Below are 10,712 nucleotides of genomic sequence, written 5' to 3'. Positions count from 1 at the left end.
CCTGTGGGTGCACACCCTCAAATCCAGCTGTGCATGCCACAAGGGCAGCTGGGGATGAGCTGCTGTCTACTCTGGTCCCCCCGCCCTCACAAGTTCCACACCTCGTGTTCACAGTGTGTAATTTACAGTGCCTTGTCCCTTATCATCCCCATGTGAGGAAGAAAATTAGATGACTCCTAGAGGCCTAGAAAAACCACTATGGTCAGGGAAGCTATGTATGTGATAAAACATCCTGAAAGCAGAACCCAAAGAAGACATGCTTCACCATACACTGACCGCTTTGGGTGACCATCTCCTCTATGCACAAGAGAAAAATGTTCAAGTGTATTTGTAGAAAAGGAACCATGCTGTTCAAGCACGGGTACGTTTGAAAATGGGATATCCTCTACTACTATAACACAATCCACTCATCTGGGTATGTGTCACAGAGCTGAGTCTTGCTTCTCTGGAGCACTCTGCTCTGCCTTAGCCTCAAAGTCTGTTTATGTCCCCTTCTTCTTTCTGCTTAACAACATTTGTTTTGCATCATCAGCAGAGATCCCTTTTCCTTTTCACTCATTCTCTTTACCAAACACTGCTTTCATCTAGGGCTGTATATCCAAGATCTCCCTTAGGACAACTAGTCAGTCATTGCTGGTTCCTTCTACATAGAAGCCGTCTCAAAAACAGCCAAGCAGAGGGGTCCAAGGAACACAGAGCGCCACTGTATGATTGTGTGCTGCCATCTCCTGGCCAAAACACTCAATGTAATCCTAACGTGTCCACTCCCGGCCCTTGTCTGATTCTCCACCTATGCTCCAGCTGGGATAGGAGAAGACCTCGGGAATTCCCATGTCTTAAAAGGCATAGATCTTAGGGGACCAGTTAATAATAATGACTCATGGACTCAAATCTCATCATTTCTGGACTTCACAAGCCTTCACAAGAGGAAGAGCTGTTTAAATAAGCCTGTACTGTTTTTTGATCCATCTAGTGAGGTAAGACAGGTGAGTGTGTCTACAGAAGAACTATGCAGGTATTAAATGTAGATCTGCCTTCACACAGAATCCCAGGGCTTGATTCTTGCTGCCAGGGATGGTAAGGTTCATTCCAGAAAAGCTTCATATAAATACAGTGTCCCTTATTCAGCTGCATGGGTAGGTGAACTCTTGTTTCCCCGTCCTCCCCGCTAAAGACAAATTGACAAAAGAAAGGCAACATTTCTAACCAAAAATCCAAAGATCTTCTCCTTAGGATCTGTAACAAAAGCTAAGTCTTCAGCCTGACTCACAATCAATTGCTTAGTTTGAAATGTATGTAATATGGCTTTATCACAGAAGTAACACCAATAATATGTCACTCTGCAACCAGTAACATCAGAACTTGCTTGTTAGTAGCTCCCCTGTGGATGTCCAGGGGCCCACTGCTGCTGAATGGGCCCAGGCGCCTCAGGTCCCTCCCTCACTACCATAGCCCTGCCTGTCTGTGGTCTAGGATTTCCCAGGCACAGAGTTCCCAACTCTGGATACTGTTTGACACACAGACACACAGGGCTGGAAAGGCAGGTACGTTATAGGTCCCCTGAGACCCAACATGTTTTTACCAACCTCTCATATTTTTCCTTAGCCTTAGAATTCTTACCTGTTAAGGAAATGTGGAAGATAAGCCTTCAGTTAGCTAAACACACAGAAGTGTATTTGTCTAGAAAAAAAGTGCATTTTTCTAGAAAGTCCTAGAAGAGAACATTAGACCTTTGACATAATTTGTTACTACTGATTTCCATTCTATCCTGAAAGACAAGAACAATGGCAAGTGAGTCTCATTTCTCTTGCTCACAAATTAAACAGGGCTAGATGTCAGGGTGTGCCAACTGGACAAGATATCCATCTCCACGACCCACCCTGCCCAAAACTGGCAGATGTCACTCAGTCCTCATTCCCTAACCTGCATAGGACATTGGATCTGCCATAGCCTAGGTAGTACTGACCAGGTCCGGCAATACTCCCGGGCCAGCTTATATCTTTCAACTTTCGCCAATAAATGAGACTGACAATTTTATTTCAGTAGTTTTCTCATTATCAAGTAATGAGGAACACTTGTCATAATGGCCCAGATACCAAAGGCAGTTACATTCTTAATTCACATGCATAAATTCTTCAGGCATAAAAAAAATTGTCAGCATCATTAACAGTGGTTTAACAATAAAAGAGAGAATTATGTTATAAATGGTATCTAAACACTAGTTCTAATACCAGAGCATCTCAGCTATGCTCTATGATTGCAACAGCCTTGAAAATATGCCTTTGGAACTGCCTACTTAGGGAATAATAGTTGACTAACAGTTCTAGCGGCTGCACGGCAAATCAACTTTAAGTGTAAAGAATAGGAGAATCTAGGAGCACCTGAGTGGCTCAGTCGGTTAAGCATCTGCCTTTGGCTCTGTCATAATCCTGGGGTCCTAGGAGTGAGCCCCACATTGGGCTCTCTGCTCAGTGGGGAGTCTCCTTCTCCCTTCCCCCTCATCCCTTCCCCCACTCATGCATGTTTTCTCTCACATAAATAAAATCGTTACCAAAGAAAGGGAGAATATATGATTCCGGACAGAGGCCAATAGCCTGGCCATCTAGTCAGGGTCTGGATGGAAAAGGACTAGAATGTTAGACAAGGAGATCTAGGAAAGGGCATAGGGATACACAACATATGCAGATTTTTGTATCTCCTGTTACACCTACTACAAAGCACCCACTATAGAAGAGGTGTGGAATGGCCAAACAGACAAAAAGTCTCTGCCAGGTGAGAGCAGCCAGCCTTCATCAGCCAATAGGCAAGGTCACAGACATGGAGGCTACATAGGTGACCACCTACATGGAATGCCACACTCCAGAGACAATCGAGCTACTGTTGCCTCTGAATGCCCTAACTGTTAACAGAGAGGAATGTTGAATATCCACTATAGTACTATCTGTGAAAGAGACCACTTGGTAGCAAGTTAATTATGTTGACTACATAAAGTCCTTCCTATTTTAGAAAAGCCAGAAATTCAACATCCCAGGAGCAGATACCTAATCTTGGTGGGTTTGTACTTCCTGCTTGCAGAGCCTTGAACATTACCACTCTGAGGTAGGGGAAGGTGGTTCCTGCAATTTTCCAGCCACAGGCAGGGAATCCCAATCAAAGCACCCAACCAATAGAACACTTTCAGAAAATGTGCAGAGTGTACCCCGGATCAAGGGATTCACTGACCTACCCCAAAACATGTAACACTGTGCAAAAGCGGCAAGCCTTTCTTTCAGTGGCAAGTTTAAAGAGACTTCAGAGAGCATAGCAAAAGCACTAACTCAGAGTCAGCATGCTGTAAGTTTAGGATGCCTCCTTTCATGAGGCAATCTTTACATTAAAAGACATCTATATGGCACCGTATCCTTAGTAAGAGACTCTTTAGATCCAAGAATTGGGAGATAAAAGCTAGGACTGTCCCATATTCCATCACTCCAAATGACATATTGAGTCATTTTGTGAGTCATCGTAGTTGCAGGGAAAACAGACTCTGGTCATCAGAAGGAGGTTGTGCTACTTTTATATGGTGGGAGAAAGTAAAAACATGTGTGAAACCCAAGTGGTCTATTTAACTACTTCTTCAGACTTCCTTCCTTGCTCCATTCTAACTCAGATGCATTTAGCAGTCCAAGTTTGAAACAGGTATATTAGAAGGGGTTCAGATCCTTAAGATAATGGTTTGGTCACACCACCAGGTAAGTCAAACTTCAGGTGAGGAGAGAGCCAAGAGTTAAGAGAATTCAGAGTGGAGAGTGGAGGAGGGACAAGATGGATATCAGTTGTGATCCAATCCATCAAAATCATAGAGGAAAACACAGACAGCAACCACTGTGACCTCAGCTAGAGCTACTTCTTGCTAGACATGTCTCCAAAGGCAAGGGGGGAAAAGGCAAAAATGAACTCTTGGGACTTTATCAAGATAAAAATTTCTGCACAGTAAAGGAAACAGTCAACAAAAGCAAAAGACAATAAACAGAATGGGAGAAGATATTTGCAAATGACATGTCAGATAGTATCCAAAATCTATAAAGAATTTTTAAAACTCAACACTCAAAGAACAAATAATACAATCAAGAAATGGGCAGAAGACATGAACAGACATTTCTGCAAAGAAGAAATCCAAATGGCCAATAGACACATGAAAAAATGCTCCACATCACTTGGCATCAGAGAAATACAATCAAAACCACACCAAAATACCATATCACACCAGTCAGAATGGCTTAAATTAACCAGTCAGGAAACGGCAGGTGTTGGCAAGGATGCAGTGAAATGGGAACCCTTCTACACCGTTGGTGGGAATGCAAGCTGGTGCAGCCACTCTGGAAAACAGTATGGAGGTTCCTCAAAAAGTTAAAAGTAGAGATTCCCTACAACCCAGCAATTGTACTCCATCTGTCATTAGTATCATTGAGCATCATAAGGAAATAGTCCCATTTTGTAGCAGAAACCTATGTCTATAATTGTGGGGTTGAAGGAATGCACCCTAGAGACACATTGGTGACAAGTATACTTACTGCAACATCCATGACCTGAGAAGTTCAAATTAACTAGGTGCTCTGACCGTTAATGGATATAGGTCTGGGTACCTTTACTGAGAAAGCAGCTAAATCAACAAAAATATTGTCAGAGGATAAAGGTGAATCCAGACTGAGTAAAGAGGAAGATGATGAATATGGATTACTGCCTAGTGACTTGTTTCAACTACGGGGCGGCGGGGGGGTGGTGGTCAGTAGCATCTCACACTGATCATGTTGTTGTAAGTTTCTTTGTAAATATTTAGTCTTCAAGATGGTGAGCAGTCAAAACAAAACAAGTTAACTCCGTATGGGTACAAGAATATCCAAATGTGTGAGTGATAGACCAAGCAAGCACTCAGCTCCTCTTATTTGCTCGGACCACCCAGAGATCATCTACAAACAGTTCCACACTAATTCTTGTCTCTGTGTTCTCTTACATGCTTACTTGTATGAGCCCTGGGAGTACCCCAGAAGAATGCTCATCCAGGAAGGAGGAGGCCTGGCTGGCCTGCCTTTTGGAAGTCTACATAAATCATTCACCAAAACTGTCCCACCAAAATTCCTCAGCAGAATTAGCCCAAGTTGCCCACAGTTGTCACCTTTTCACTAGTGTATTTTTAGTGGTTTACCTGCCCCTCCTAACTTCCTCCCTATGCTTCCTGGAATCACCCTCCCAGTAATCTATTGGAACCCAAATCCTTATCTCAGTGTGTCTTTTTGGAGAACCCAAAATAAGCAGGAATTAATCTGAATTGGCTGATTCTTTTAAGATTTCTATTTTTTTTTAATTTTTAAATTTCTTTTCAGTGTTCCAGAATTCATTGTTTATGCACCACACCCAGTGCTCCATGCAATACGTGCCCTCCATAATACCCACCACCAGACTCACCCCAGCCCCCCACCCACCTCCCCTCCAAAACCCTCAGTTTGTTGAGAGACTGTGGACTCTGAGAAACACACTTAAGATTTCTATTTTAGAGAAAAAGTGAGAGAGAGTGCACAAGTGGGGGGTGGACGGAGGGAGAAGGATAAGCAAACTCCCCGCTGAGCAGGGAGCCTGACACAGGTCTCAATCCTAGGACCCTAAGATCATGACCTGAGCTAAAGGCAGACTCTTAACAAACTGAGCCACCAAGATGCCCCCTGGATTAGCTGTTTTTATTTGAAAACAAATGTAATCCATATATGAATCATGAGGCTTAGGGATAGACATCATTTTAGATAGGGAAATCAGGATGTTATATTTTTCTACTTAGAATAGAGAAGCATTAGGCAGGCTGGGCACAACCTATCTGTTTTTTGCCTCAAATATGTAAGTGACCAGTCTTGCAGCTTTATTAAATAGAAAAGGGCAGTTTGAACACAGAAGCTCAAAAGAAAAGTATGATGTAAGAAGAAACCACTTAAGCCACAGTTATAAATGTTGAAATACACAAGGCTGAGGAGAAACATATGGCCATGTGATAGGCAAGGGATCTAAGTACCTGTCCTTAAGTCCTATTGTTCTGTATTAGACTAATGGTGGAAAGTACCAAGTCTAACAGCACCTCAAGCTGCGACCAGACATTAGAAAAGTAGAACAGCTTACAGTGAGCTTACAGTTCACAGTAAAGGAAAATATGAGGAAAAACTTGTCCTTTTCCAAAAGGAACCACAATTTGCTAGCACTCAGATCTTTCATCATAGCCAATGAGCACCAGTGTCTTTAGAATTCATCTCTTATGGTGGGAGTGTCCAGCATATATCCCATAGCTAACAACATAATGGACCATATACAGTGAGTCCACTCATAAAAACTTGCCCCTTTCCAGGCAGTAATTGCTTCCCATTCCCTTCTGACACAGTATTATACACAATCATAGACCCCAAACAGGTCTACAGCCTAACTCCCAGAAACTGAACAGGTACACAGCAAGGGGAAATTAATATTACAGATGGATGAGCACTGGGTGTTATATTCAAGTGATGAATCACTAAGTTCTACTCCTGAAACAAATACTACACTATATTTAATTGACTAGAATTTAAATACTTGAAACAAAAAAAAATTGCAGATATAATTAAGGTTGCTAATCAGCTGACCATTGGACAAGGAGATTATCCTAATGATCCCAGTTAGATGCTGTAATTACAAGAGTCTTTAAACATGGAAGAGAATCAAAACAGACACTGCCAGAGAGATGGGATGTAAAAAAGACTCAACTTGCCACCCCTGGTTTTGAAAGAGGCCATGAGCCAAGGAACACAGGCAGCCATAACAGCTAGAGATGTGAAGAAAAGAGATTCAGTCTCCCATATGGATTCTCCAGAAAAGAATGCAGCTCTACTAGCACCTCCATTTTAGTGAAGTAAGACCCATTTCAGAATGTAAAGGGTTATGGACAAAATGGCATCTAGTATGATTCGACTTCATGGAAGTTTAAGTATATGTACAGAATCTCTGGAAAGAAGGAAAGGTAGTTTCTTCTAGAAAGGAGAAATGGATTGTTTGGGGAAATGATATTGAAAGACTAAGTTTTTCCAGCGAGCATTTTATGTCCATAATGAACATAAGAAAATCTAAAAGACAAGATACATAGCCATACTTGATATTAAAGTAAGTTGTGTTAGAAAACATGTTACAGGCTAATATTCAAAAAACTTACAAATAAAAAATAAAACACTTAAGAGGTAAGGAGTCAAAAAACTGGAATAGTTTTTAACAAGTACCTATGAAACATACAAAAATGTACTTAATTCTCAAGTAAGCAGAATTGTGCTTTCATTTCTAATTGAAGGATGGCAAGAATTAGAGAATGCTATTTATTCTGCCTAGTTTTCAGAAAGATATGCTATTCATTGCTAATGCAATTATAAGAGAAGTTACTAAAATGCATTGGAAAACACCTACATTTTGACCTTTCCACTCTAATTCCTTAAAATGGTCTCCCAGATACAGGGAGATCAAATACAGTGTCTCAGACAGACGGAAACATTCATTCAAACCTTGCAGCTATACCAGTCACAAGACTGTGCTGGTGGTGAGATAAAGTCCCCCAACTCCTGAGAACTACTGCAGTAAAGAGGGCCTATGACCTAAAGGAGTTGGGGAGGTATGCCCAAGGAACAGAATCTTGTTAAGTCTCATTTGATCAAGAACTATACACACGAGACACCCCCAATAGGAGTCTTCAAGTGGTTTTACTTTGGAAAATAGCTGTATTTGCACAGAAACCATATCCCCTTCGTTATGCTTTCTCTTAGTATATAACACCATCATTCACCAAGATTCCCTGCTCAGAAGATGCAGGGTTCTATCAGTGATTTTCCCAGACCTACCACACTCACCACCAATTTCTGCAGATTGTAACTCCTGCTCAGTGAGGACTAATGGTCCCCCCATCTGTGAATGCTGCTGATATTCTGACCATGGTCCCTATTTAGTCACTTGATGCTACCACAGCCGATCTAATCTCTGCTGCCATCACTAAAACATCCACTCTGAAGAGCCACTCTTTTTCTTCAACCAAAATAGTATAGTAACCAAATACAATCACAGCTCTGCTAATCTAGAATGAATGCTATTGCCATTCTGGAAAACAGTGTGGAGATTCCTCAAAAAGTTAAAAATAGTACTATCCTACAACCCAGCAACTGCACTACTAGGTATTTTTATCCAAAGGATACAAAAATAGGTATTCCAACGGGTACATCCACCCCAATGTTTCTAGCAGCAGTAGCTAAAATATGAAAAGCCCAGATGTCCAACAACAGATGAATGGATAAATATGTGATTATTTTTATATATGTACCCACCCACCCACACAATGGAATATTACTCGGCCATCAAAAAGAATGAAATCTTGCCATTTGCAACAATGTAGATGGAACTAGAGGGTATTATGCTGAGCAAAGTCAGAGAAAGACAAATACCATGATTTCACACATCTGTGGAACTTAAGAAACAAAACAGCTGAACATAGGGAAAGAGAAGGAAAAATAAGATTAAAAACAGAGGGAGGCAGGTTTGCTTTATGGGCTGGGTGGGGGCCATGGAGCTGCAATGCCAATGGGGCCATAGCGATGACCAGAGCTGCCCACCAACATGAACTCACTGGAGCAGATAGAAGACCTCAAGACTTTTGAGAGGAGACTTACAGAATATATTCACAGTTTGCAGCCTGCCACTGGACGTTGGAGAAAGCTTCTTGTAGTGGTATCTGTTTGTACAGTTGCTGGTGCCTGGAACTGGTTAATAGATCCCGAGACACAAAAGCTGTTCTTTTTTTTTTTTTTTTCAGCATAACAGTATTCCTTATTTTTGCACCACACCCAGTGCTCCATGCAATCCGTGCCCTCTCTAATACCCACAACCTGGTTCCCCCAACCTCCCACCCCCTGCCCCTTCAAAACGCTCAGATTGTTTTTCAGAGTCCATAGTCTCTCATGGTTCACCTCCCCTTCCAATTTCCCCCAACTCCCTTCTCCTCTCTAACTCCCCTTGTCCTCCATATTATTTGTTATGCTCCACAAATAAGTGAAACCATATAATTGACTCTCTTTGCTTGACTTATTTCACTCAGCATCATCTCTTCCAGTCCCATCCATGTTGCTACAAAAGTTGGGTACTCATCCTTTCTGATGGAGGCATAATACTCCATAGTGTATATGGACCACATCTTCCTTATCCATTCGTCCATTGAAGGGCATCTTGGTTCTTTCCACAGTTTGGCGACCGTGGCCATTGCTGCTATAAACATTGGGGTACAGATGGCCCTTCTTTTCACTCCATCTGTATCTTTGGGGGAAATACCCAGTAGTGCAATGGCAGGGTCATAGGGAAGCTCTATTTTTAATTTCTTGAGGAATCTCCACACTGTTCTCCAAAGTGGCTGCACCAACTTGCATTCCCACCAACCGTGGAAGAGGGTTCCCCTTTCTCCACATCCCCTCCAACACATGTTGTTTCCTGTCTTGCTAATTTTGGCCATTCTAAGTGGTGTAAGGTGGTATCTCAATGTGGTTTTAATTTGAATCTCCCTGATGGCTAGTGATAAAGAACATTTTTTCATGTGTCTGATAGCCATTTGTATGTCTTCATTGGAGAAGTGTCTGTTCATATCTTCTGCCCATTTTTTGATATGATTGTCTGTTTTGTGCGTGTTGAGTTTGAGGAGTTCTTTATAGATCCTGGATATCAACCTTTTGTCTGTACTGTCATTTGCAAATATCTTCTCCCATTCCGTGGGTTGCCTCTTTGTTTTCTTGACTGTTTCCTTTGCTGTGCAGAAGCTTTTGATTTTGATGAAGTCCCAAAAGTTTATTTTGGCTTTTGTTTCCTTTGCCTTTGGAGACATATCTTGAAAGAAGTTGCTGTGGCTGATATTGAAGAGATTACTGCCTATGTTCTCCTCTAGGATTCTGATGGATTCCTGTCTCACTTTGAGGTCTTTTATCTATTTTGAGTTTATTTTTGTGTACAGTGTAAGAGAATGGTTGAGTTTTATTCTTCTACATATAGCTGTCCAGTTTTCCCAGCACCATTTATTGAAAGGCTGTCCTTTTTCACACCATTATGGAATCACCCATTTTTCACCATTAGCTAGGTCACTCTAATAGGCTTGTTCTTTGCCTGAATACACAAGAGGGTCATTGCATCATCAATTATAGCTGCTTGGTGTCAAACTGTATTAGCAGAATACAATATGTCTTGTGATGATACAGGAAGACTCATTTTGAAACCTAGGCCTCATGTTCAATGACAATCTGAATTCATTGTTATGGGACCTAAAACAGCCTTTCTTCAAGTAAGTGATATGCAAAAAGCCATAAAGGATTCCTTTTACAGTTGAATATGTGAGGGTCACAGCAACAACTGACAAGAAGTGTGCAATATTTACTCAGATGATCTCGATGGTGATGACTTGCCTCCTCCATGCTTAGCAGATTTGATTATCTGTGTTACAGTGTCACTCTAGTACTTCAGACCCTGCAGAAACTTTTGCAGATGAAGTATGCCTGTATGTTCCTAAGTTAAACTTAGAAACTTAGAAACAAAACCTCATCCAGTTTTTATAATGTGTTTTTGAAAACTACTGTAAAGAGCAAGTCAATCCCAGTGCCAAAGAGGGAAGCATTCTGTGGACTTTGTTCTCCTGCACCAGTGTCATGGGAGCA

The 10,712-nt window shown here is 41.6% G+C and overlaps 1 pseudogene; it reads left to right on the top strand.

Moving 5' to 3' along the window:
- Nucleotides 1-8,640: 8,640 nt before the first annotated feature.
- LOC125094410 (nuclear envelope phosphatase-regulatory subunit 1-like) lies at nucleotides 8,641-10,441 on the top strand (annotated as a pseudogene).
- Nucleotides 10,442-10,712: the final 271 nt, after the last annotated feature.

This window comes from Lutra lutra, chromosome 2, assembly GCF_902655055.1.
Source record: "Lutra lutra chromosome 2, mLutLut1.2, whole genome shotgun sequence".
NCBI classification, from domain to species: Eukaryota; Metazoa; Chordata; class Mammalia; order Carnivora; family Mustelidae; genus Lutra; species Lutra lutra.
Note: the sequence above shows the minus strand (reverse complement) of the source record. Positions and strands in the feature narration are given on the sequence as shown.